The sequence below is a fragment of the Pseudophryne corroboree genome, chromosome 1, assembly GCF_028390025.1.
Source record: "Pseudophryne corroboree isolate aPseCor3 chromosome 1, aPseCor3.hap2, whole genome shotgun sequence".
NCBI lineage: Eukaryota > Metazoa > Chordata > Amphibia > Anura > Myobatrachidae > Pseudophryne > Pseudophryne corroboree.
Window position 1 is genome coordinate 282,417,270 of NC_086444.1, and position 26,986 is coordinate 282,444,255.

Here is a 26,986-nt window from a genome sequence, read left to right on the forward strand (position 1 = left end):
ACTGCCAGCTACAGACCCTGTGCATTATATTACCAGCTCAGGGCATAACACTGCCAGCTACAGACCCTGTGCATTATATTACCAGCTCAGGGCATAACACTGCCAGCTACAGACCCTGTGCATTATATTACCAGCTCAGGGCATAACACTGCCAGCTACAGACCCTGTGCATTATATTACCAGCTCAGGGCATAACACTGCCAGCTACAGAACCTGTGCATTATATTACCAGCTCAGGGCATAACACTGCCAGCTACAGACCCTGTGCATTATATTACCAGCTCAGGGCATAACACTGCCAGCTACAGACCCTGTGCATTATATTACCAGCTCAGGGCATAACACTGCCAGCTACAGACCCTGTGCATTATATTACCAGCTCAGGGCATAACACTGAGAGCTACAGATCCTGTGCATTATATTACCAGCTCAGGGCATAACACTGAGAGCTACAGATCCTGTGCATTATATTACCAGCTCAGGGCATAACACTGCCAGCTACAGATCCTGTGCATTATATTACCAGCTCAGGGCATAACATTGCCAGCTACAGATCCTGTGCATTATATTACCAGCTCAGGGCATAACACACCCAGCTACAGATCCTGTGCATTATATTACCAGCTCAGGGCATAACACTGCCAGCTACAGATCCTGTGCATTACATTACCAGCTCAGGGCACAACACTGCCAGCTACAGATCCTGTGCATTATATTACCAGCTCAGGGCATAACACTGCCAGCTACAGAACCTGTGCATTATATTACCAGCTCAGGGCATAACACTGAGAGCTACAGATCCTGTGCATTATATTACCAGCTCAGGGCATAACACTGCCAGCTACAGAACCTGTGCATTATATTACCAGCTCAGGGCATAACACTGCCAGCTACAGACCCTGTGCATTATATTACCAGCTCAGGGCACAACACTGCCAGCTACAGATCCTGTGCATTATATTACCAGCTCAGGGCATAACACTGAGAGCTACAGATCCTGTGCATTATATTACCAGCTCAGGGCATAACACTGCCAGCTACAGACCCTGTGCATTATATTACCAGCTCAGGGCATAACACTGCCAGCTACAGACCCTGTGCATTATATTACCAGCTCAGGGCACAACACTGCCAGCTACAGATCCTGTGCATTATATTACCAGCTCAGGGCACAACACTGTCAGCTACAGATCCTGTGCATTATATTAGCAGCTCAGGGCACAACACTGCCAGCTACAGACCCTGTGCATTATATTACCAGCTCAGGGCATAACACTGCCAGCTACAGACCCTGTGCATTATATTACCAGCTCAGGGCATAACACTGCCAGCTACAGACCCTGTGCATTATATTACCAGCTCAGGGCATAACACTGCCAGCTACAGATCCTGTGCATTATATTACCAGCTCAGGGCATAACACTGCCAGCTACAGACCCTGTGCATTATATTACCAGCTCAGGGCATAACACTGCCAGCTACAGATCCTGTGCATTATATTAACAGCTCAGGGCACAACACTGCCAGCTACAGATCCTGTGCATTATATTACCAGCTCAGGGCATAACACACCCAGCTACAGAACCTGTGCATTATATTACCAGCTCAGGGCATAACACTGCCAGCTACAGATCCTGTGCATTATATTACCAGCTCAGGGCATAACACTGCCAGCTACAGATCCTGTACATTACATTACCAGCTCAGGGCATAACACTGCCAGCTAAAGATCCTGTGCACAATATTACCAGCTCAGGGCACAACACTGCCAGCTGCAGATCCTGTGCATTATATTACCAGCTCAGGGCACAACACTGCCAGCTGCAGATCCTGTGCATTACATTACCAGCTCAGGGCATAACACTGCCAGCTGCAGATCCTGTGCACAATATTAACAGCTCAGGGCATAATACTGCCGGCTACCGATCCTGTGCACAATATTACCAGCTCAGGGTATAATACTGCCAGCTGCATATCCTGTGCACGATATTACCAGTCCAGGGCATAATACTGCCAGCTGCAGATCCTGTGCACAATATTACCAGCTCAGGGCATAACACTGCCAGCTACAGACCCTGTGCATTATATTACCAGCTCAGGGCATAACACTGCCAGCTACAGACCCTGTGCATTATATTACCAGCTCAGGGCATAACACTGCCAGCTACAGATCCTGTGCATTATATTACCAGCTCAGGGCACAACACTGCCAGCTACAGATCCTGTGCATTATATTACCAGCTCAGGGCATAACACTGCCAGCTACAGAACCTGTGCATTATATTACCAGCTCAGGGCATAACACTGCCAGCTACAGATCCTGTACATTACATTACCAGCTCAGGGCATAACACTGCCAGCTAAAGATCCTGTGCACAATATTACCAGCTCAGGGCACAACACTGCCAGCTGCAGATCCTGTGCATTATATTACCAGCTCAGGGCACAACACTGCCAGCTGCAGATCCTGTGCATTACATTACCAGCTCAGGGCATAACACTGCCAGCTGCAGATCCTGTGCACAATATTAACAGCTCAGGGCATAATACTGCCGGCTACCGATCCTGTGCACAATATTACCAGCTCAGGGTATAATACTGCCAGCTGCATATCCTGTGCACGATATTACCAGTCCAGGGCATAATACTGCCAGCTGCAGATCCTGTGCACAATATTAACAGCTCAGGGCATAACACTGCCAGCTATAGCTCCTGTGTATTATATTACCAGTTCAGGGCATAACACTGCCAGCTACAGATCCAGTACATAATATTACCAGCTCAGGGCCTAACAGTGCCAGCTACAGATCCAATACATAATATTGCCAGCTCAGGGCATAATGTAACAGGTAAGTACTGAGGATGTGTTGTGCAGGTGCAGGTGAACGTACCTGGATTCTTCGCCTGGAGTCACCTCTCTAACGGGACCTCACTGCCAGAACCTAGGCAGAGGAACAAGGAACCCCAAACCCAGAGGACCCAAAACTATGGTCACCACGCATTAGGACGGTGACAAAAAGATTTATTATTCAGGAACAACTGGTCACCACTGGGAGATCAATTGATCAAAGGCAAATAACATTTCACATATAAATAAAAATAATACATATAAAGAGGTACGGTACTGTTGCGAACAGTAAGACTAGGTCACCTTATAATCAAACAAATCAGCATACCATGTATATAAGCATTACTAAACTGGTAGCTTGCAATCTTCCATTATGCTCACACTGGACGGCCTAACCCTAGTGGTACCTATAATCTGCTTTTACCTAAGCATACACTCAGTTTATAGCGAACCTGAAGTCAGCTGATATATCACAGACAACAGCCCAGTTCTGAAATGCTGAAGTTCAGACAGCAAATATACCTCATAGGGTCAGCAGTTCAGTGAAATTAGGCATGCTGATTCCTAACAGTGCTCAGTCAATAAAGGGAAGCATGCATAAGCTGAAAATGTGAGCAAGAGCAGTTTCTAAGCAGAACAGAAGCATTGAGGCAAAGCTGGCAATGCAGACAGCAGGGTTCCGTTCCAGTGCACGAGGTAAAAGATTGCAGGAAAATGTGTTTCACAAAAGCCAGCTGACAGAATTTGGCAGTCTATAGGGAAATGCAGCTAATGACACAGCTCCGTCTACAAATAAGCACTGTAGCAGTTTTCAGTTAAATACCAAGCAAAGGTGAAGTAATAAAGCAATGCGGGGTCAAACATGCAGGCAGTCAGGTAATTGCAGAAATGAGGAAGCAGGTTAAGTTAGCAGAGCACAGTTCCTTCTATCAGCAAGCCTCCTGTACTTTGGGGGTCATTCCGAGTTGATCGCTAGCTGCTTTCGGTCGCTGCGCAGCGTTCAGGCAAAAAAACCGGCACTTCTGCTCATGCGTATGCGGCGCAATGCGCACACGCATCATACTATTACAACGTACGATGTAGTTTCACACAAGGTCTAGCGAAGCATTTCAGTCGCACTGCTGGCCGCAGAGTGATTGACAGGAAGAGGGCGTTTCTGGGTGTCAACTGACCGTTTTCAGGGAGTGTTCAAAAAAACGCAGGCGTGCCAGGAAAAACGCAGGTGTGCCAGGAAAAATGCAGGCGTGGCTGGGCGAATGCAGGGCTCGTTTGTGACGTCAAAACGTCAAAACAGGAACTGAATAGTCTGTAGTCATCGCAAGCGCTGAGTAGGTCTGAAACTACTCTGAAACTGCACAAAAAAATTTTGTAGCCGCTCTGTGATCCTTTCGTTCGCACTTCTGCTAAGCTAAAATACAGTCCCAGTGGGAGGCGGCATAGCGTTTCCACGGCTGCTAAAAACTGCTAGCGAGCGATCAACTCGGTATGACCACCTTTGTGCGCTGTACTGTAGTGGATCTCTATGCTGAGTGTCTCTATCTCTATAGTTAGGATCTTGTCTGAGGAAAGGCAAGTCCCTCTTTAACTGAGGGTGTCTTTAGTGTGCCTAACTCACTCTCATGAGGTAACTTGCCGCTAACTTGGGTTTAGACTGCGACTTTTACTGGCTAAAGCAGTAAAAGCACTCAGAAGTCTCACTGCACTACAGGGAGCAACTCAATCTTTCTCTCCCTCCTCTAAATCCTGCTCAGCATTGTATAATGTCACTTGTTGGAGGTTGCTGGCTGGGGTAAATACCTGTCAGTGACGGCAGTGCTCGACGGGTCCCCAGCTCTCTACCAGTGGGACTGTCCCTGGTGATGGTCTCCCCTTGCTGCAGCGCAGCTTCTGTGGCTCTGGCTTATCTGGCAGCTCTCCTCAGTAGCAGCTCCACTCTCCACAGCATGTCTCCTCAGCATCATCTCAGCGCAGCATCACTCTCTGCATTGTTACCTCAGAGCACCACTCCTCTCAGTGTTTCTCTCCCTGTCACCTCAGGAGACTCCTCAGCAATCACCTCAGGAGGTGTCTCACCCAGGTTGTCTCCAGTATATGGATGATGGTACCTATATAGCCACATACAGTGGGGATCGAAAGTTTGGGCACCCCAGGCAAAAATTCATTTTAATGTGCAAAAAGAAGCCAAGGAAAGATGGAAAAATCTCAAAAAGGCATCACATTACAGATTAGACATTCTTATAACATGTCAAAAAAAGTTTGATTTTATTTCCATCATTTACACTATCAAAAGAACAGAAAACAAAAAAGGGTGTCTGCAAAAGTTTGGGCACCCTGCAGAGTTAATACCTTGTACTGCCCCCTTTGGACAGCTGAGACCTGGCAGTGTCATGGATTGTTCTCAATCATCATCTGGAAAGACCAGGTGATGTCAATCTCAAAGGTTTTAAAAGCCCAGACTCATCTGACCTCGCTCCAACAATCAGCACCATGGGTTCCTCTAAGCAGTTGTGTAGAACACTGAAACTGAGAATAGTTGACTCTCACAAAGCAGGAGAAGGCTATAAGAAGATAGCAAAGCGTTATCAGTAGAGATGTGCACCGGAAATTTTTCGGGTTTTGTGTTTTGGTTTTGGGTTCGGTTCTGTGGCCGTGTTTTGGGTTCAAACGCGTTTTGGCAAAACCTCACCGAATTTTTTATGTCGGATTCGGGTGTGTTTTGGATTCGGGTGTTTTTTTCAAAAAACCCTAAAAAACAGCTTAAATCATAGAATTTGGGGGTCATTTTGATCCCATAGTATTATTAACCTCAATAACCATAATTTCCACTCATTTTCAGTCTATTCTGAACACCTCACACCTCACAATATTATTTTTAGTCCTAAAATTTGCACCGAGGTCGCTGGATGACTAAGCTCAGCGACCCAAGTGGCTGACACAAACACCTGGCCCATCTAGGAGTGGCACTGCAGTGTCACGCAGGATGGCCCTTCCAAAAAACACTCCCCAAACAGCACATGATGCAAAGAAAAAAAGAGGCGCAATGAGGTAGCTGTGTGACTAAGCTCAGCGACCCTAGTGGCCGACACAAACACCTGGCCCATCTAGGAGTGGCACTGCAGTGTCACGCAGGATGGCCCTTCCAAAAAACACTCCCCAAACAGCACATGACGCAAAGAAAAAAAGAGGCGCAATGAGGTAGCTGTGTGAGTAAGCTAAGCGACCCTAGTGGCCGACACAAACACCTGGCCCATCTAGGAGTGGCACTGCAGTGTCAGGCCGGATGGCCCTTCCAAAAAATACTCCCCAAACAGCACATGACGCAAAGAAGAAAAAAAAGAGGCGCAATGAGGTAGCTGTGTGACTAAGATAAGTGACCCTAGTGGCCGACACAAACACCTGGCCCATCTAGGAGTGGCACTGCAGTGTCACGCAGGATGGCCCTTCCAAAAAATACTCCCCAAACAGCACATGATGCAAAGAAGAAAAAAAAGAGGCGCAATGAGGTAGCTGTGTGACTAAGATAAGCGACCCTAGTGGCCGACACAAACACCTGGCCCATCTAGGAGTGGCACTGCAGTGTCACGCAGGATGGCCCTTCCAAAAAATACTCCCCAAACAGCACATGACGCAAAGAAGAAAAAAAAGAGGCGCAATGAGGTAGCTGTGTGACTAAGATAAGCGACCCTAGTGGCCGACACAAACACCTGGCCCATCTAGGAGTGGCACTGCAGTGTCACGCAGGATGGCCCTTCCAAAAAACAGTCCCCAAACAGCACATGACGCAAAGAAAAATGAAAGAAAAAAGAGGTGCAAGATGGAATTGTCCTTGGGCCCTCCCACCCACCCTTATGTTGTATAAACAGGACATGCACACTTTAACCAACCCATCATTTCAGTGACAGGGTCTGCCACACGACTGTGACTGAAATGACGGGTTGGTTTGGACCCCCACCAAAAAAGAAGCAATTAATCTCTCCTTGCACAAACTGGCTCTACAGAGGCAAGATGTCCACCTCATCATCATCCTCCGATTCATCACCGTGTACATCCCCCTCCTCACAGATTATCAATTCGTCCCCACTGGAATCCACCATCACAGCTCCCTGTGTACTTTGTGGAGGCAATTGCTGCTGGTGAATGTCTCCACGGAGGAATTGATTATAATTCATTTTAATGAACATCATCTTCTCCACATTTTCTGGAAGTAACCTCGTATGCCGATTGCTGACAAGGTGAGCGGCGGCACTAAACACTCTTTCGGAGTACACACTTGTGGGAGGGCAACTTAGGTAGAATAAAGCCAGTTTGTGCAAGGGCCTCCAAATTGCCTCTTTTTCCTGCCAGTATATGTACGGACTGTCTGACATGCCTACTTGGATGCGGTCACTCATATAATCCTCCACCATTCTTTCAATGCGGGAGAATGAGAAGGAGGAGATGTTGACAGGTCGCGTTCCACTTGACTTGACAATTTTCTCACCAGCAGTTCTTTGAACCCCTGCAGACTTGTGTCTGCCGGAAAGAGAGATACAACGTAGGTTTTAAATCTAGGATCGAGCACGGTGGCCAAAATGTAGTGCTCTGATTTCAACAGATTGACCACCCGTGAATCCTTGTTAAGCGAATTAAGGGCTCCATCCACAAGTCCCACATGCCTAGCGGAATCGCTCAGTGTTAGCTCCTCCTTCAATGTCTCCAGCTTCTTCTGCAAAAGCCTGATGAGGGGAATGACCTGACTCAGGCTGGCAGTGTCTGAACTGACTTCACGTGTGGCAAGTTCAAAAGGTTGCAGAACTTTGCACAACGTTGAAATCATTCTCCACTACGCTTGAGACAGGTGCATTCCACCTCCTATATCGTGGTCAGTTGTATAGGCTTGAATGGCCTTTTGCTGCTCCTCCAACCTCTGAAGCATATAGAGGGTTGAATTCCACCTCGTTACCACTTCTTGCTTCAGATGATGGCAGGGCAGGTTCAGGCGTTTTTGGTGTTGCTCCAGTCTTCTGTACGTGGTGCCTGTACGCCGAAAGTGTCCCCCAATTCTTCTGGCCACCGACAGCATCTCTTGCACGCCCCTCTCGTTTTTTAAATAATTCTGCACCACCAAATTCAAGGTATGTGCAAAACATGGGACGTGCTGGAATTTGCCCATATTTAATGCACACACAATATTGCTGGCGTTGTCCGATGCCACAAATCCACAGGAGAGTCCAATTGGGGTAAGCCATTCTGCGATGATCTTCCTCAGTTGCCGTAAGAGGTTTTTAGCTGTGTGCGTATTCTGGAAAGCGGTGATACAAAGCGTAGCCTGCCTAGTAAAGAGTTAGCGTTTGCGAGATGCTGCTACTGGTGCCGCCGCTGCTGTTCTTGCGGCGGGAGTCAATACATCTACCCAGTGGGCTGTCACAGTCATATAGTCCTGAGTCTGCCCTGCTCCACTTGTCCACATGTCCGTGGTTAAGTGGACATTGGGTACAACTGCATTTTTTAGGACACTGGTGAGTCTTTTTCTGAGGTCTGTGTACATTTTCGGTATCGCCTGCCTAGAGAAATGGAACCTAGATGGTATTTGGTACCGGGGACACAGTACCTCAAACAAGTCTATAGTTGGCTCTGCAGTAATGATGGATACCGGAACCACGTTTCTCACCGCCCAGGATGCCAAGGCCTCAGTTATCCGCTTTGCAGCAGGATGACTGCTGTGATATTTCATCTTCCTCGCAAAGGACTGTTGGACAGTCAATTGCTTGGTGGAAGTAGTAAAAGTGGTCTTACGACTTCCCCTCTGGGATGACCATCGACTCCCAGCAGCAACAACAACAGCGCCAGCAGCAGTAGGCGTTACACTCAAGGATGCATCGGAGGAATCCCAGGCAGGAGAGGACTCGTCAGAATTGCCAGTGACATGGCCTGCAGGACTATTGGCATTCCTGGGGAAGGAGGAAATTGACACTGAGGGAGTTGGTGGGGTGGTTTGCGTGAGCTTGGTTACAAGAGGAAGGGATTTACTGGTCAGTGGACTGCTTCCGCTGTTGCCCAAAGTTTTTGAACTTGTCACTGACTTATGATGAATGCGCTGCAGGTGACGTATAAGGGAGGATGTTCCCAGGTGGTTAACGTCCTTACCCCTACTTATTACAGCTTGACAAAGGCAACACACGGCTTAACACCTGTTGTCCGCATTTCTGTTGAAATACTTCCACACCGAAGAGCTGATTTTTTTGGTATTTTCACCAGGCATGTCAATGGCCAAATTCCTCCCACGGACAACAGGTGTCTCCCCGGGTGCCTGACTTAAACAAACCACCTCACCATCAGAATCCTCCTTGTCAATTTCCTCCCCAGCGCCAGCAACACCCATATCCTCCTCATCCTGGTGTACTTCAACACTGACATCTTCAATCTGACTATCAGGAACTGGACTGCGGGTGCTCCTTCCAGCACTTGCAGGGGGCGTGCAAATGGTGGAAGGCGTATGCTCTTCACGTCCAGTGTTGGGAAGGTCAGGCATCGCAACCGACACAATTGGACTCTCCTTGTGGATTTGTGATTTCGAAGAACGCACAGTTCTTTGCTGTGCTTTTGCCAGCTTAAGTCTTTTCATTTTTCTAGCGAGAGGCTGAGTGCTTCCATCCTCATGTGAAGCTGAACCACTAGCCATGAACATAGGCCAGGGCCTCAGCCGTTCCTTGCCACTCCGTGTGGTAAATGGCATATTGGCAAGTTTACGCTTCTCCTCCGACGATTTTATTTTAGATTTTTGAGTCCTTTTTTTACTGATATTTTGTGTTTTGGATTTTACATGCTCTGTACTATGACATTGGGCATCGGCCTTGGCAGACGACGTTGATGGAATTTCATCGTCTCGGCCATGACTAGTGGCAGCAGCTTCAGCACGAGGTGGAAGTGGATCTTGATCTTTCCCTATTTTTGGAACCTCAACATTTTTGTTCTCCATATTTTAATAGGCACAACTAAAAGGCACCTCAGGTAAACAATGGAGATGGATGGATACTAGTATACTTATGGATGACGAGTGACTGACGACACAGAGGTAGCTACAGCCGTGGACTACCGTACTGCGTCTGCTAGTATAGAGATGATAATGATATAAAAAATATATATATATCACTACTGCAGGTATATATAATATAATGACGGACCTGCTGGACACTGTCAGCAGACTCCTAAACTACTAGTATGAAGAAGATAGAATAAAAAACCCCACCACAGGTAGGTATACAATTATGGACGAGCACTGACGACACAGAGATAGCCACAGCCGTGGACTACCGTACTGCGTCTGCTAGTAAAGAGATGATAATGATATAAAAAATATATATATATCACTACTGCAGGTATATATAATATAATGACGGACCTGCTGGACACTGTCAGCAGACTCCTAAACTACTAGTATGAAGAAGATAGAATAAAAAACCCCACCACAGGTAGGTATACAATTATGGACGAGCACTGACGACACAGAGGTAGCCACAGCCGTGGACTACCGTACTGCGTCTGCTAGTACAGAGATGATAATGATATAAAAAATATATATATATCACTACTGCAGGTATATATAATATAATGACGGACCTGCTGGACACTGTCAGCAGACTCCTAAACTACTAGTATGAAGAAGATAGAAAAAAAAACCCCACCACAGGTAGGTATACAATTATGGACGAGCACTGACGACACAGAGGTAGCTACAGCCGTGGACTACCGTACTGCGTCTGCTAGTATAGAGATGATAATGATATAAAAAATATATATATATCACTACTGCAGGTATATATAATATAATGACGGACCTGCTGGACACTGTCAGCAGACTCCTATACTACTAGTATGAAGAAGATAGAAAAAAAAACCCACCACAGGTAGGTATACAATTATGGACGAGCACTGACGACACAGAGGTAGCCACAGCCGTGGACTACCGTACTGCGTCTGCTAATATAGAGATGATAAAGATGATAGAGATGAACAAAAAAAATATAACACTACTGCAGGTAAATATTTATATAATATAATGAATGACGGACCTGCTGGACACTGTCAGCAGAATGCGTTTATAGAATAAAAAAAAAAAACACCACAGGAGTGTTTAACTTTTTCAGGCAGACAATATACTGGTGGTCACTGGTCAGTCACACTGGCAGCAAAAGTGTGCACTGTACTCCTGCTATAACTGCACCCCAGTCTCCCCCACAATTCAGCTGTGTGAGCAGTGAGCACTCAGCACAGTCAGATATACATAGATGATATTATCATGCAGCACACTGAGGCTGAGCACAGATATGGTATGTGACTGTGTATCGTTTTTTTTTAGGCAGAGAACGGATTATATTAAATAATAAAGTGGTCAGTCACTAGTAACTAACTATCAGCAAAACTCTGCACTCTGAGTACTCCTAATGCTCCCCAAAATTACTAAGTAATCAACTCAAGTGTCTCTATCTATTCTAACGGAGAGGACGCTAGCCACGTCCTCTCCCTATCAATCTCAATGCACATGTGAAAATGGCGGCGACGCGCGGCTCCTTATATAGAATCCGAGTCTCCCGATAGAATACGAGCCTCGCGAGAATCCGACAGCGGGATGATGACGTTCGGGCGCGCTCGGGTTAGCCGAGCAAGGCGGGAAGATCCGAGTCTGCCTCGGACCCGTGTAAAAAGGCTGAAGTTCGGGGGGGTTCGGATTCCGAGGAACCGAACCCGCTCATCTCTAGTTATCAGATGTCCATATCCTCTGTTCGGAATGTAATTAAGAAATGGCAGTCATCAGGAACAGTGGAAGTTAAAGCAAGATCTGGAAGACCAAGAAAAATATCAGACAGAACAGCTTGCAGGATTGTGAGAAAAGCAAGTCAAAATCCACGTTTGACTGCATGATCCCTCCAGGAAGATCTGGCAGACACTGGAGTTGTGGTACACTATTCCACTATAAAGAGATACTTGTACAAATATGGTCTTCATGGAAGAGTCATCAGAAGAAAACCTCTTCTACGTCCTCACCACAAAAATCAGCGTTTGAAGTTTGCAAATGAACATATAGACAAGCCTGATGCATTTTGGAATAAAGTTCTGTGGACCGATGAGGTTAAAATAGAACTCTTTGGTCGGAATGAGCAAAGGTACGTTTGGAGAAGGAAGGGCACAGAATTTAATGAAAAGAACCTCTGTCCAACTGTTAAGCATGGGGGTGGATCAATCATGCTTTGGGGTTGTATTGCAGCCAGTGGCACAGGGAACATTTCACGAGTAGAAGGAAAAATGGATTCAATAAGATTCCAGCAAATTTTGGACGCTAACTTGATGCCATCTGTGAAAAAGCTGAAGTTAAAGAGAGGCTGGTTTCTACAAATGGATAATGGAGGTCATTCCGAGTTGTTCGCTCGCAAGCGGATTTTAGCAGATTTGCTCATGCTAAGCCGCCGCCTACTGGGAGTGAATCTTAGCATCTTAAAATTGCGAACGATGTATTCGCAATATTGCGATTACACACCTCGTAGCAGTTTCTGAGTAGCTCCAGACTTACTCGGCATCTGCGATCATTTCACTGCTTGTCGTTCCTGGTTTGACGTCACAAACACACCCAGCGTTCGCCCAGACACTCCTCCGTTTCTCCGGCCACTCCTGCGTTTTTTCCGGAAACGGTAGCGTTTTTTCCCACACGCCCATAAAACGGCCTGTTTCCGCCCAGTAACACCCATTTCCTGTCAATCACATTACGATCTCCAGAACGATGAAAAAGCTGTGAGTAAAATTCCTAACTGCATAGCAAATTTACTTGGCGCAGTCGCAGTGCGAACATTGCGCATGCGCATTAAGCGGAAAATCGCTGCGATGCGAAGATTTTTACCGAGCGAACAACTCGGAATGAGGGCCAATGATCCTAAACACACCTCAAAATCTAAGGTGGATTACATCAAGAGGCGTAAACTGAAGGTTTTGCCATGACCTTCACAATCTCCTGACCTCAACATAATTGAAAATCTATAGATAGACCTTAAAAGAGCAGTGTGTCACAGACAGCCCAGGAATCTCAAAGAACTGGAAGACTGTTGTAAGGAAGAATGGGCAAAGATACCTCAAACAAGAATTGAAAGACTCTTGGCTGGCTACAAAAAGCATTTACAAGCTGTGATACTTGCCAAAGGGGGCAGTACAAGGTATTAACTCTGCAGGGTGCCCAAAACTTTTGCAGAAGCCATTTTTTGTTTTCTGTTCTTTTGAAAGTGTAAATGATGGAAATAAAATCAAACTTTTTTTGACATGTTATAAGAATGTCTAATCTGTAATTTGATGCCTTTTTGAGATTTTTCCATCTTTCCTTGGCTTCTTTTTGCACATTAAAATGAATTTTTGCCTGGGGTGCCCAAACTTTCAATCCCCACTGTATATCCCCATAAATCCAAGTTAATAGGATATCCATCTCAGAGTGTCACATATTTCACCCCTCACGCAAGATTTTCAAAGGTAAGAATTCTGAGAAACCATTCGTCAAATACACACTCAAGTCTTGAATGTGGCAGAGCAATATTGAGCATAAACAATATACTCAAGGTAAGTCTATACTTATGACATTATATACATATATACAGAACAGCGGTTGATAAAACATTTCACAATATTTCAATAGCGGTACCTTAGAGGTAACATACCTCTTGTACTGCGTTCTGGATTTTTAGGAATTGGGGCAAGTGCCCCTTCGGCCTGTTCAGGTACAATACAAGACATGTCATTACATTCGGTGGGTACCTCTACCCTGGGTCTTGGGGTCACTGGTTTTATAGAGCTCGGAGTCGTGCTACCCATAAATAATAAGAGCTTTATGGGGTCATGGAATGGAATGCCCCCTGGGGTTCCCCGCCCCTCTGCCAGAGGTGAGTCTTTCTCTACTGCTGGGACTTCAACGGTGCAGAACTTCACCTGGTCATGGGGAACGGTACTCAAGTGTCCATCAGGTCTCTGGATTTGGTAAGTATATAGTCCATCAGCTGGAACTCGGACAATAACATAGGGAACATCTTCCCACATGGCATCCAGTTTGCTTGATCAGTGATTTTTCCTTTTCCAAACTTTATCTCCGATCTGAAGAGGCGTTGGCCAGGCATCTGAATTGTAGTTTTTCTCTTGCCGATGATGCAGCATTTCCTTCCGTAGGCCAACCAGTTGCCTAGTGGTTTCTATGTGATGCTGATGTTCTTGCACCCAGTCACTCGACATGGTGTCAGGCTCATCCACCATTGGTACCAGTTCTAAGTCTTTTGGGAGTTTTCCCGGTCTCCCAAACATTAAGTAGAACGGAATATATACAAGCAATAGATGGTTGCAGACTAGCGCTGAGTTTAAAAATAATGAAATTTATAAACAACTTGAGACTTTTCAATCTTCGTCCAAAGTTTCTTTCAAGCTCTTTCCACACATCAGAAAGACACTCACTTTATTATTCTGTCTCGCTTTCATGTAAAGGTATCTTTCTATCACCATACATCCACGGTACACTTCACTTGCAATGGACTTAGCTATTGGAATAACACTTACATTAGTGTCCTATCCCGCGTACACATCAAGGTATCTTTCGTATCCCTCACAGTATGGGCGGCAGGAATAAGGCAGACCAGTATTTTTCCAAAAAACACACGACTTCTTTATTCAACCAATACAGCAAGTAAGTGATCTGGTGTGATGGTTAGCAGCAAACTTCAACGCGTTTCGGGGATACCCTCCCCTTCCTCAAGAAGTGAAATGTATGTTCTAATCAGCCCGGTTATATTTAGGCTTCACAAGGTCACATGATCCATTTTGACCAATCCCTCACCATAGACAATTAACAGGTGTATATGTTTAAACAATTAAGAACTCCCACAACAGGAGTAACTTGCACATAAATCATACAACATGTTTTCAATACACAGATTAAAAATATATAAACATAATTAAACACATTCAGCGTTGGTAATGATTAGGATCAGAGTGTTTGATCCTCATAAGCAAAAACATGCATTGCAGCAAACCTGTTTAGTTTTCAGAAAACAAGCAGTACAAAACCACTCACTTTAAGCCCCCTAAAAAATGCAATTTAACCAAAAATCAGAGGAACGCAATAGGGACCCTTAGAAGTAACGATCAAATAGTAATTAAACCCGCCGATAAAGGCGGGGGGATAGTCATCCTGAATAGGGATGACTATCATACAGAAGTGGTACGCCAGCTGTCGGATACCACTACTTACAAAAAACTGAAGGGAGACCCATCCACGACAATCACAAAAAAACTAGACATATTTATGGGTTTATATACAACACTAGGGACATTAACTTTGGATGAACAAAATTATATTAAAATCGATAATCCTGCCATTCCGGCATTGTACGTTTTACCCAAGGTCCACAAAAGTATAGATCGACCCCCAGGCCGTCCCATTGTAGCTGGGATCGGCTCCGCCCTTTCAAATTTATCAGAATTTTAAGACCAAAAAATTCAACCGCTTGTAGTGGACACAAAATCCTATTTAAGAGACACTATATCAGTTATCAATAAGTTGGCTGCTGTACAATGGAAATCACATTACCTCATGGTAACAGCAGATGTGAAGTCCTTATATACGATTATTTCACACGATCAGGGATTAGAGGCACTCCAACATTTCTTAACTGAAGCAAACACCCCTGTTGTAGATATACAATTTATTTTGGAGGGAGTATCACTCATATTGCACAATAACTTTTTTTGGTATGAGGGAGATTTTTACTTACAGCTGCTCGGAGCGGCGATGGGTACTAGACTGGCACCAAGTTATGCTAATTTATTTATGGCCCACTGGGAAAATCAGACGATTTGGTCTGATCACCAGTGGGGTGCCAGTCTAGTACTCTGGACTTAATTGTTTAAACATATACACCTGTTAATTGTCTATGGTGAGGGATTGGTCAAAATGGATCATGTGACCTTGTGAAGCCTAAATATAACCGGGCTGATTAGAACATACATTTCACTTCTTGAGGAAGGGGAGGGTATCCCCGAAACGCGTTGAAGTTTGCTGCTAACCATCACACCAGATCACTTACTTGCTGTATTGGATGAATAAAGAAGTCGTGTGTTTTTTGGAAAAATACTGGTCTGCCTTATTCCTGCCGCCCATACTGTGAGGGATACGAAAGATACCTTGATGTGTACGCGGGATAGGACACTAATGTAAGTGTTATTCCAATAGCTAAGTCCATTGCAAGTGAAGTGTACCGTGGATGTATGGTGATAGAAAGATACCTTTACATGAAAGCGAGACAGAATAATAAAGTGAGTGTCTTTCTGATGTGTGGAAAGAGCTTGAAAGAAACTTTGGACGAAGATTGAAAAGTCTCAAGTTGTTTATAAATTTCATTATTTTTAAACTCAGCGCTAGTCTGCAACCATCTATTGCTTGTATATATTTCGTGTGGTTCATAGGGATAAATAAGGGAATATCCCACGTGTTGCAAACAGGCTGCTTTTAACTGGCAGCGCAGGGCTGCATACAAAAACTATTATTAAGTAGAACGGAGTGAATCCCATGGAGCAGTGCTCCGTATTGTTATAGAGGTATGTCAGTTCAGGTAGGAGATTAGGCCACTGAGTATGTTTCTCTGCTGAGATACTTTGGAGCATTCTTTGGAGCATTCCAATTACAGTCTGGTTGGCACTCTCACATAGGACATTCCCTTGCTGTCAAATCACATTCTGGTACCACCACCAAGAACTTGCTGTAGTGATCCATGATGGTCAGGGCATACTGGAACCCAGCGGAGCTATGCTCAAGTTTCACATGGTCTAAAGCAACAAGTTCAAGCGGGCGAGAGCTCGGTATCGGGTCTAAAGCAACAAGTTCAAGTGGGCGAGAGCTCGGTAGCAGATGGAGAGGATCCTTTTGGGATGAATCAGCTGGTCATTTCAAGTTACATGTCCTGCAATCCCGACACCACTTGTCGATATCGGATCTCATCCCGACCCAAAAGAATCTCTGTCAGAGCACCGCCTCCAATTTCTTGGTCCCGAAATGCCCCGATTGGCTATGGTCGGCGTTGAGCAACATGTCAGCTCACGTGCTGGTACCACCACCAAGAACTTGCTGTAGTGATCCGTGAAGGTCAAGGCATACTGGAACCCAGCGGAGCTATGCTCAAGTTTCACATGGTCTAAAGCAACAAGTTCAAGTGGGCGAGAGCTCGGTATCGGATGGAGAGGATCCTTTTGGGATGAATCAGCTGGTCATTTCAAGTTACATGTCTTGCAATCCTGACACCACTTGTCGATATCGGATCTCATCCCGACACAAAAGAATCTCTGTCAGAGCACCGTCTCCATTTTCTTGGTCCCGAAATGCCCCGATTGGCTATGGTAGGAGTTGAGCAACATGTCAGCTCACGTGCTGGTACCACCACCAAGAACTTGCTGTAGTGATCCGTGATGGTCAGGGCATACTGGAACCCAGCGGAGCTATGTTCAAGTTTCACATGGTCTAAAGCAACAAGTTCAAGTGGGCGAGAGCTCGGTATCGGATGGAGAGGATCCTTTTGGGATGAATCAGCTGGTCATTTCAAGTTACATGTCCTGCAATCCTGACACCACTTGTCGATATCGGATCTCATCCCGACCCAAAAGAATCTCTGTCAGAGCACCGTCTCCATTTTCTTGGTCCCGAAATGCCCCGATTGGCTATGGTAGGAGTTGAGCAACATGTCAGCTCACGTGCTGGCACCACCACCAAGAACTTGCTGTAGTGATCCGTGATGGTCAGGGCATACTGGAACCCAGCGGAGCTATGTTCAAGTTTCACATGGTCTAAAGCAACAAGTTCAAGTGGGCGAGAGCTCGGTATCGGATGGAGAGGATCCTTTTGGGATGAATCAGCTGGTCATTTCAAGTTACATGTCCTGCAATCCCAACACCACTTGTCGATATCGGATCTCATCCCGACCCAAAAGAATCTCTGTCAGAGCACCGCCTCCATTTTTTTGCTCCCGAAATGCCCCGATTGGCTATGGTAGGCGTTGAGCAACATGTCAGCTTGCTGTCTGGGTACTACATTTTGAGAAATGGGCTGGTGAGTACCGGGATCAAGGCTGGTGCGAACGACAAGGCCCTGTCATATACTGATTCGGTCTCTGTGGCGTTACAGTTTGATCAGTTCCGGGTAGGCAGCGGCTCTCTGGGACTTAGTTAGATGACTTTTGAGGTGGATGAGGCCCATTAGGTCTTGTAACACAGGACTCACTTCCTATACTTGTTACCAGTAGTGATGAGCGGGTTCGGTTCCTCGAAAACCGAACCCCCCCGAACTTCACCCATTTTACACGGGTCCGAGGCATACTCGGATTCTCCCGTATGGCTCGGTTAACCCGAGCGCGCTCGAACGTCATCATCCCGCAGTCGGATTCTCGCGAGATTCGGATTCTATATAAGCAGCTGCGCGTCGCCGCCATTTTCACTCGTGCATTGGAAATGTTAGGGAGAGGACGTGGCTGGCGTCCTCTCCGTTTATTGTTGAACTTGATTGTGCTTTATTGCTTAATTGTGGGGAGGACTGGGGAGCAGCTGTATAATATAGGAGGAGTACAGTGCAGAGTTTTGCTGATCAGTGACCACCAGTTTTATCCGTTCTCTGCCTGAAAAAAAACGCTCCTTATCTGTGCTCAGTGTGCTGCATATATCTGTGCTCACACTGCTTAATTGTGGGAACTGGGGAGCAGCAGTATTATATAGGAGGAGTACAGTGCAGAGTTTTGCTGACAGTGACCACCAGTATACGTTGTCTGCCTGAAAAAAACGCTCCTTATCTGTGCTCAGTGTGCTGCATATATCTGTGCTCACACTGCTTAATTGTGGGGACTGGGGAGCAGCTGTATTATATAGGAGGAGTACAGTGCAGAGTTTTGCTGACAGTGACCACCAGTATACGTTGTCCGCCTGAAAAAAACGCTCCTTATCTGTGCTCAGTGTGCTGCATATATCTGTGCTCACACTGCTTAATTGTGGGGACTGGGGAGCAGCTGTATTATATAGAAGGAGTACAGTGCAGGATTTTGCTGACAGTGACCACCAGTATACGTTGTCTGCCTGAAAAACACTCCATATCTGTGCTCAGTGTGCTGCATATATCTGTGCTCACACTGCTTTATATTGTGGGCACTGGGGACCACCAGTATATTATATAGGAGGAGTACAGTGCAGAGTTTTTCTGACCAGTAACCAGTATACGTTGTCTGCCTGAAAAACACTCCATATCTGTGCTGCATTGTAGTATATAGTAGGAGTACAGTGCATCATTTTGCTGACCACCAGTATATAATATATAGGAGTACGGTACAGAAGGCCTACCTCTGTGTCGTCAAGTATACTATCCATCAATACCTGTGGTGCATTTCAGTTTTGCACAGTTTGCTGACCACCAGTATATAATATATAGCATTACGGTACAGTAGGCCACTGCTGTACCTACCTCTGTGTCGTCAAGTATACTATCCATCCATACCTGTGGTGCATTTAATTTTTGCACAGTTTGCTGACCACCAGTATATAATATATAGCAGTACGGTGCAGTAGGTTACTGCTGTACCTACCTCTGTGTCGTCAAGTATACTATCCATCCATACCTGTGGTGCATTTCAGTTGTGCGCAGTATATATAGTAGTAGGCCATTGCTATTGATACTGGCATATAAATCCACACATTAAAAAATGGAGAACAAAAATGTTGAGGTTAAAATAGGGAAAGATCAAGATCCACTTCCACCTCGTGCTGAAGCTGCTGCCACTAGTCATGGCCGAGACGATGAAATGTCATCAACGTCGTCTGCCAAGGCCGATGCCCAATGTCATAGTAGAGAGCATGTAAAATCCAAAAAACAAAATATCAGTAAAATGACCCAAAAATCAAAATTGAAAGCGTCTGATGAGAAGCGTAAACTTGCCAATATGCCATTTACGACACGGAGTGGCAAGGAACGGCTGAGGCCCTGGCCTATGTTCATGGCTAGTGGTTCAGATTCACATGAGGATGGAAGCACTCATCCTCTCGCTAGAAAAATGAAAAGACTTAAGCTGGCAAAAGCACAGCAAAGAACTGTGCATTCTTCTAAATCACAAATCCCCAAGGAGAGTCCAATTGTGTAGGTTGCGATGGCTGACCTTCCCAACACTGGACGGGAAGAGCTTGCGCCTTCCACCATTTGCACGCCCCCTGCAGTCCAGTTCCTGCAGGGGGTTCCCGCAGTCCAGTTCCTGATAGTCAAATTGAAGATGTCACTGTTGAAGTACACCAGGATGAGGATATGGGTGTTGCTGGCGCTGGGGAGGAAATTGACAAGGATGATTCTGATGGTGAGGTGGTTTGTTTAAGTCAGGCACCCGGGGAGACACCTGTTGTCCGTGGGACGAATATGGCCATTGACATGCCTGGTCAAAATACAAAAAAAATCAGCTCTTCGGTGTGGAATTATTTCAACACAAATGCGGACAACAGGTGTCAAGCCGTGTGTTGCCTTTGTCAAGCTGTAATAAGTAGGGGTAAGGACGTTAACCACCTAGGAACATCCTCCCTTATACGTCACCTGGACCGCATTCATCAGAAATCAGTGACAAGTTCAAAAACTTTGGGTGACAGCGGAAGGAGTCCACTGACAACTAAATCCCTTCCTCTTGTAACCAAGCTTCTGCAAACCACACCACCAACTCCCTCAGTGTCAATTTCCTCCTTACCCAGGAAAGCCAATAGTCCTGCAGGCCATGTCACTGGCAAGTCTGACGAGTCCTCTCCTGCCTGGGATTCCTCCGATGCATCCTTGAGTGTAACGCCTACTGCTGCTGGCGCTGCTGTTGTTGCTGCTGGGAGTCGATCGTCATCCCAGAGGGGAAGTCGGAAGACCACTTGTACTACTTCCAGTTAGCAATTGACTGTCCGACAGTCCTTTGCGAGGAAGATGAAATATCACAGAAGTCATCCTGCTGCAACGCAGATAACTCAGGCCTGGGCGGTGAGAAACGTTGTTCCGGTATCCACCGTTAATTCAGAGGCAACTAGAGACTTGATTGAGGTACTGTGTCCCCGGTACCAAATACCATCTAGGTTACATTTCTCTAGGCAGGCGATACCGAAAATGTACACAGACCTCAGAAAAAGAGTCACCAGTGTCCTAAAAAATGCAGTTGTACCCAATGTCCACTTAACCACGGACATGTGGACAAGTGGAGCAGGGCAGACTCAGGACTATATGACTGTGACAGCCCACTGGGTAGATGTATTGCCTCCCGCAGCAGGAACAGCAGCGGCGGCACCAGTAGCAGCATCTCGCAAATGCCAACTCGTTCCTAGGCAGGCTACGCTATGTATCACCGCTTTCCAGAAGAGGCACACAGCTGACAACCTCTTACGGAAACTGAGGAAGATCATCGTAGAATGGCTTACCCCAATTGGACTCTCCTGGGGATTTGTGACATCGGACAACGCCAGCAATATTGTGCGTGCATTAAATATGGGCAAATTCCAGCACGTCCCATGTTTTGCACATACATTGAATTTGGTGGTGCAGAATTATTTAAAAAACGACAGGGGCGTGCAAGAGATGCTGTCGGTGGCCCGAAGAATTGCGGGCCACTTTCGGCATTCAGCCACTGCGTGCCGAAGACTGGAGCACCACCAAACATTCCTGAACCTGCCCTGCCATCATCTGAAGCAAGAGGTGGTAACGAGGTGGAATTCAACCCTCTATATGCTTCAGAGGATGGAGGAGCAGCAAAAGGCCATTCAAGCCTATACATCTTCCCACGATATAGGCAAAGGAGGCGGAATGCACCTGACTCAAGCGCAGTGGAGAATGATTTCAACGTTGTGCAAGGTTCTGCAACCCTTTGAACTTGCCACACGTGAAGTCAGTTCAGACACTGCCAGCCTGAGTCAGGTCATTTCCCTCATCAGGCTTTTGCAGAAGAAGCTGGAGACATTGAAGGAGGAGCTAAAACAGAGCGATTCCGCTAGGCATGTGGGACTTGTGGATGGAGCCCTTAATTCGCTTAACCAGGATTAACGAGTGGTCAATCTGTTGAAATCAGAGCACTACATTTTGGCCACCGTGCTCGATCCTAGATTTAAAACCTACGTTGTATCTCTCTTTCCGGCAGACACAAGTCTGCAGAGGTTCAAAGACCTGCTGGTGAGAAAACTGTCAAGTCAAGCGGAACGTGACCCGTCAACATCTCCTCCTTCACATTCTCCCGCAACTGGGGGTGCGAGGAAAAGGCTAAGAATTCCGAGCCCACCCGCTGGCGGTGATGCAGGGCAATCTGGAGCGAGTGCTGACATCTGGTCCAGACTGAAGGACCTGCCAACGATTACTGACATGTCGTCTACTGTCACTGCACATGATTCTCTCACCATTGAAAGAATGGTGGAGGATTATATGAGTGACCGCATCCAAGTAGGCACGTCAGACAGTCCGTACGTATACTGGCAGGAAAAAGAGGCAATTTGGAGGCCCTTGCACAAACTGGCTTTATTCTACCTAAGTTGCCCTCCCTCCAGTGTGTACTCTGAAAGAGTGTTTAGTGCAGCCGCTCACCTTGTCAGCAATCGGCGTACGAGGTTACTTCCAGAAAATGTGGAGAAGATGATGTTCATCAAAATGAATTATAATCAATTCCTCCGTGGAGACATTCTCCAGCAGCAATTGCCTCCAGAAAGTACACAGGGACCTGAGATGGTGGATTCCTGTGGGGACGAATTAATAATCTGTGAGGAGGGGGATGTACACAGTGAAAGGGGTGAGGAATCGGAGGATGATGATGAGGTGGACATCTTGCCTCTGTAGAGCCAGTTTGTGCAAGGAGAGATTGATTGCTTCTTTTTTTGGTGGGGGCCCAAACCAACCAGTCATTTCAATCACAGTCGTGTGGCAGGCCCTGTCGCTGAAATGATGGGTTCGTTAAAGTGTGCATGTCCTGTTTATACAACATAAGGGTGGGTGGGAGGACCCAAGGACAATTCCATCTTGCACCTCTTTTTTCTTTCATTTTTCTTTGCATCATGTGCTGTTTGGGGACAATTTTTTTGAAGTGCCATCCTGCCTGACACTGCAGTGCCACTCCTAGATGGGCCAGGTGTTTGTATCGGCCACTTGTGTCGCTTAGCTTAGTCACACAGCGACCTTTGTGCGCCTCTTTTTTTCTTTGCATCATGTGCTGTTTGGGGACAATTTTTTTGAAGTGCCATCCTGCCTGACACTGCAGTGCCACTCCTAGATGGGCCAGGTGTTTGTGTCGGCCACTTGGGTCGCTTAGCTTAGTCACACAGCGACCTTGGTGCGCCTCTTTTTTTCTTTGCATCATGTGCTGTTTGGGGACAATTTTTTTGAAGTGCCATCCTGCCTGACACTGCAGTGCCACTCCTAGATGGGCCAGGTGTTTGTGTTGGCCACTTGTGTCGCTTAGCTTAGTCACACAGCGACCTTGGTGCGCCTCTTTTTTTCTTTGCATCATGTGCTGTTTGGGGACAATTTTTTTGAAGTGCCATCCTGCGTGACACTGCAGTGCCACTCCTAGATGGGCCAGGTGTTTGGGTCGGCCACTTGGGTCGCTTAGCTTAGCCATCCAGCGACCTCGGTGCAAATTTTAGGACTAAAAATAATATTGTGAGGTGTGAGGTGTTCAGAATAGACTGAAAATGAGTGGAAATTATGGTTATTGAGGTTAATAATACTATGGGATCAAAATGACCCCCAAATTCTATGATTTAAGCTGTTTTTGAGGGTTTTTCGTAAAAAAAAAAACGAATCCAAATCACACCTGAATCCGACAAAAAATTTTCAGGGAGGTTTTGCCAAAACGCGTCCGAATCCAAAACACGTCCGCGGAACCGAATCCAAAACCAAAACACAAAACCCGAAAAATGTCCGGTGCACATCCCTAGTTACCAGTCGAATCCAAGACTACTTGGCAAAGCATTTTCAGTGGTGAGATCTGCAGTGGCGGTAACAGGGTCAGAAGTAACTATTGGTTTCCTTTGCTTTGGAGGCTAAAACACAGGGGTCTCAATGTCTTCAAACCAATCCTTTTCCTCCTCTGTGACATCGGCGGTTGGGAGGCGAGACAAAGCATCAGCGTTTCCATTGGACTTGCCACTTTGGTAACACTGTATTTCTAAAGTTGGCAAGACGTGCCATCCATCGCTGCTCTAACGCTCCAAGACGGGCGGAGGACAAATGCGCCAGTGGATTATTGTCCGTGATGATCACAAACGGTGTGGCAGTCAGATAATTCTTTAACTTTTCGGTGATGGCCCAGATGAGGGCAAGGAACTCCAGTTTAAAGGTGCTAAAGTTTTCGCTGTTTCTTTCAGTCTTCCTTAGACCTCAGCTGACATACACTATGACTCTCTCACGACTGTCTTGTATTTGGGAGAGGACAGCTCCCAATCCCCGGTGGCTGGCATCCGTATAGACCTGGAAAGGCTTCTCATAGTCCGGATATGCAAGAAGTGAGGCCTCTATTAGTGCCGACTTCAACCGTTATATCCCATGAAGCCAAGAAAGCTGCGGACATCTTTCACTGACTTGGGTACAGGCCAGTCCTGCACCATCCGTATCTTTTCTGGATCAGGCTTCACCCCATCAGAGCTAACTATGTGGCCCAGATATTGCACCCTTGGTTTCAAAAGATGGCACTTGGACGGTTTAACTTAAGACCACATTTGGTCAATTGGATGAAGACTTCTTCCAGATGTTTCAAGTGCTCATCATAGGACTTCGAGAATATGATGACGTCATCAAGATACAACAGGTCCATCTCGAAGTTCCTGTGCACCAAACAGTGCTCCATAACTTGTTGAAAGATGGCAGGAGCATTGCAAAGTCCGAATGGTATGCAGTCAAACTCAAACAGGCCCATGGTGGTCATGAACGCGGTCTTTTCCCTGTCTTCTGAGGCCATTTGGATCTGCTAGTATCCGCTCGTCAGGTCAAGAGTTGAGAAGTAATGAGCTGTCTTAAGTGCTGTCAACAATTCCTCTATTTGCGGCAGTGGATAAGCATCTTCGTGCATCACCGCGTTCAGTTTTCGGTAGTTGACGCAGAATCTGAGGCTACCATCTTTTTTCCACACAATCACACGGTGCTGCCCATGGACTATGGCTCTCACGTATCACACCAGCTTCCTTCATCTCATGTATCATATTTCTCACTGGTTGGTACATGGCCGGTGGTAGAGGCCTGTGTCTCTCCTTAACTGGCGGGTTAGTTCCAGTAGGGATATGATGATGGACTCCCTCAGCCTTCCCGAAGTCTGACGGGTGCTGACTAAAGGCTTCAGCATTCTTGCGCACAACCTGAAGTACACCCTCATGCTGACTCTCCGAAGTATCTGGGCACTTCACTACACCATGGAGCCTCACCCGTGGTCATACTGGTCTGTCCAGCCACCACTCCCTTGGGAATCTTGGGTAGAGCCTTGCCAAGGACGTCTTGAAAGTCTACCAGAATTACTCTAGCCACCGGACAGTGTCGAAACAATCGGACTGGATAGCTCTGTGGGTTTAATATCCGGATAGGTACTCTCCCACGTGTCACTTTAGCCAGCATTTGTGCCACCGTGAATGGTTGCTGTCAATCGAAGTCGCAGGGTTCTAGGATTGCCTCAAAATCTCGTCCCTCAGGGCCGATCTGGGTTTTACACCACACTGTGTGCTCAGAATTTGGTCGCAGGATGACGTGTTGGAGATCAGTGATTCTCGCCTTTCCAACTTCTCCCCTTGTATTGGTGAATCTCTTTTACCCTCCAACAACCTGACTGTCTGCTGTAGAGTCTTCCGCTCCATCGGGGATGCAGACCGCATTTCCAGTTTAAAAGCCTCCACCAACGCATCCGGACAGTTCTTCAACACGTTCATCCTTAAGATAGCCGGAGGTAAATATTTGTTATATGTGGTGGTTACCAGACACCCTTGAGGCTCCATGTTAGCCTTGCCGATAGTAAGGTCAGCCTCCCAACAGCAGTGCAACTTGATTTGCTGTCCAATAGGTGTAACCAGGTATTCGGTGGGCTAACTATTTCAGATTCGTTCCAGTGTCTCCGAAACTCTGCAAGTTGGATCATCGTCACATGTGAGCCTGTGTCCAGAAGAGCAGCTACCTCCACTCCATTAACTTGAATTTTGCGGTGGGGATCCTCTGACATATCCAGGCCACCACCCTGGCTTCAATGGACCTACTGATACATCTCCTCCCTAGAGTCGGTACCTCCCCTCGGGGTCGGGTCGTTTAAAGACTCATGGACACTGCCTCTCGATGTGCCCAATCTGCTTGCATCGCCTGCATTTAGGTCTTCCTTGGGCATCAAATTGATCCGTGGGGCATTGCCCCGATTCACGTAGCACATCCCACCGCTGTCGTCCTTTTCCACCTTGATCTGTTAGGCGCGGCGGTCTTCGGCCGTGCCCTGACTGAGCAGCGGTCACGGCTGCCGCGCCTCTCTCCTTCCCTGTCCCCCGCACGGCGCCTAGCAACGCCAGGACGCCGTGCGCACGATAGCCGCCGGGTCCCTGGCAACGCAGGACGCCGTGCGTGCAGGGCCGCCGGGTGCATAGCAACGGGGACGCCACAGGTGGACCGTGTTCCCCGTTGCTAAGAATAGTTAATTAGGTTGCTCGTGCAGCAGGGCAGCTACACGGCAACTAGTAATTAGGGTCTGGGGGCTGGTCCTGCTGGCCCTCCTGTTATTGGCCAGCAGGGCCTTTTTATGTGAGCCAGCACACTGCAGCCCCGCCGGTGATAGCTTCTTGTATGCTGTAGCTGCTTTGCAGAACTCTGTTCCTGTCAGCCGTGTTTGGTGGATCTTGCTCCCTGCCCTTTGGTACTTTGGAGGTCCGAAGCCGGTCCTGGGAATCCTTCTAGTCCTTGCGAACTTGTTTGTCATCTGGGGTTCTCGCCCGGTTTCGTGAGTAGCGGCTTCTGCCGCGTGTTGCGGCCTATGCCGCTTAGTGTTTACTTTACTGTGAATTGGTGCATTTGCGGAGGTTTCCGCTTTCACTGTCCTCCCCGGAACTCGGCGGTGCCGTGTAGGGGAGTGGACATTAGTTTCTTTGTAGTTCTTTTCCTTTGGCGGC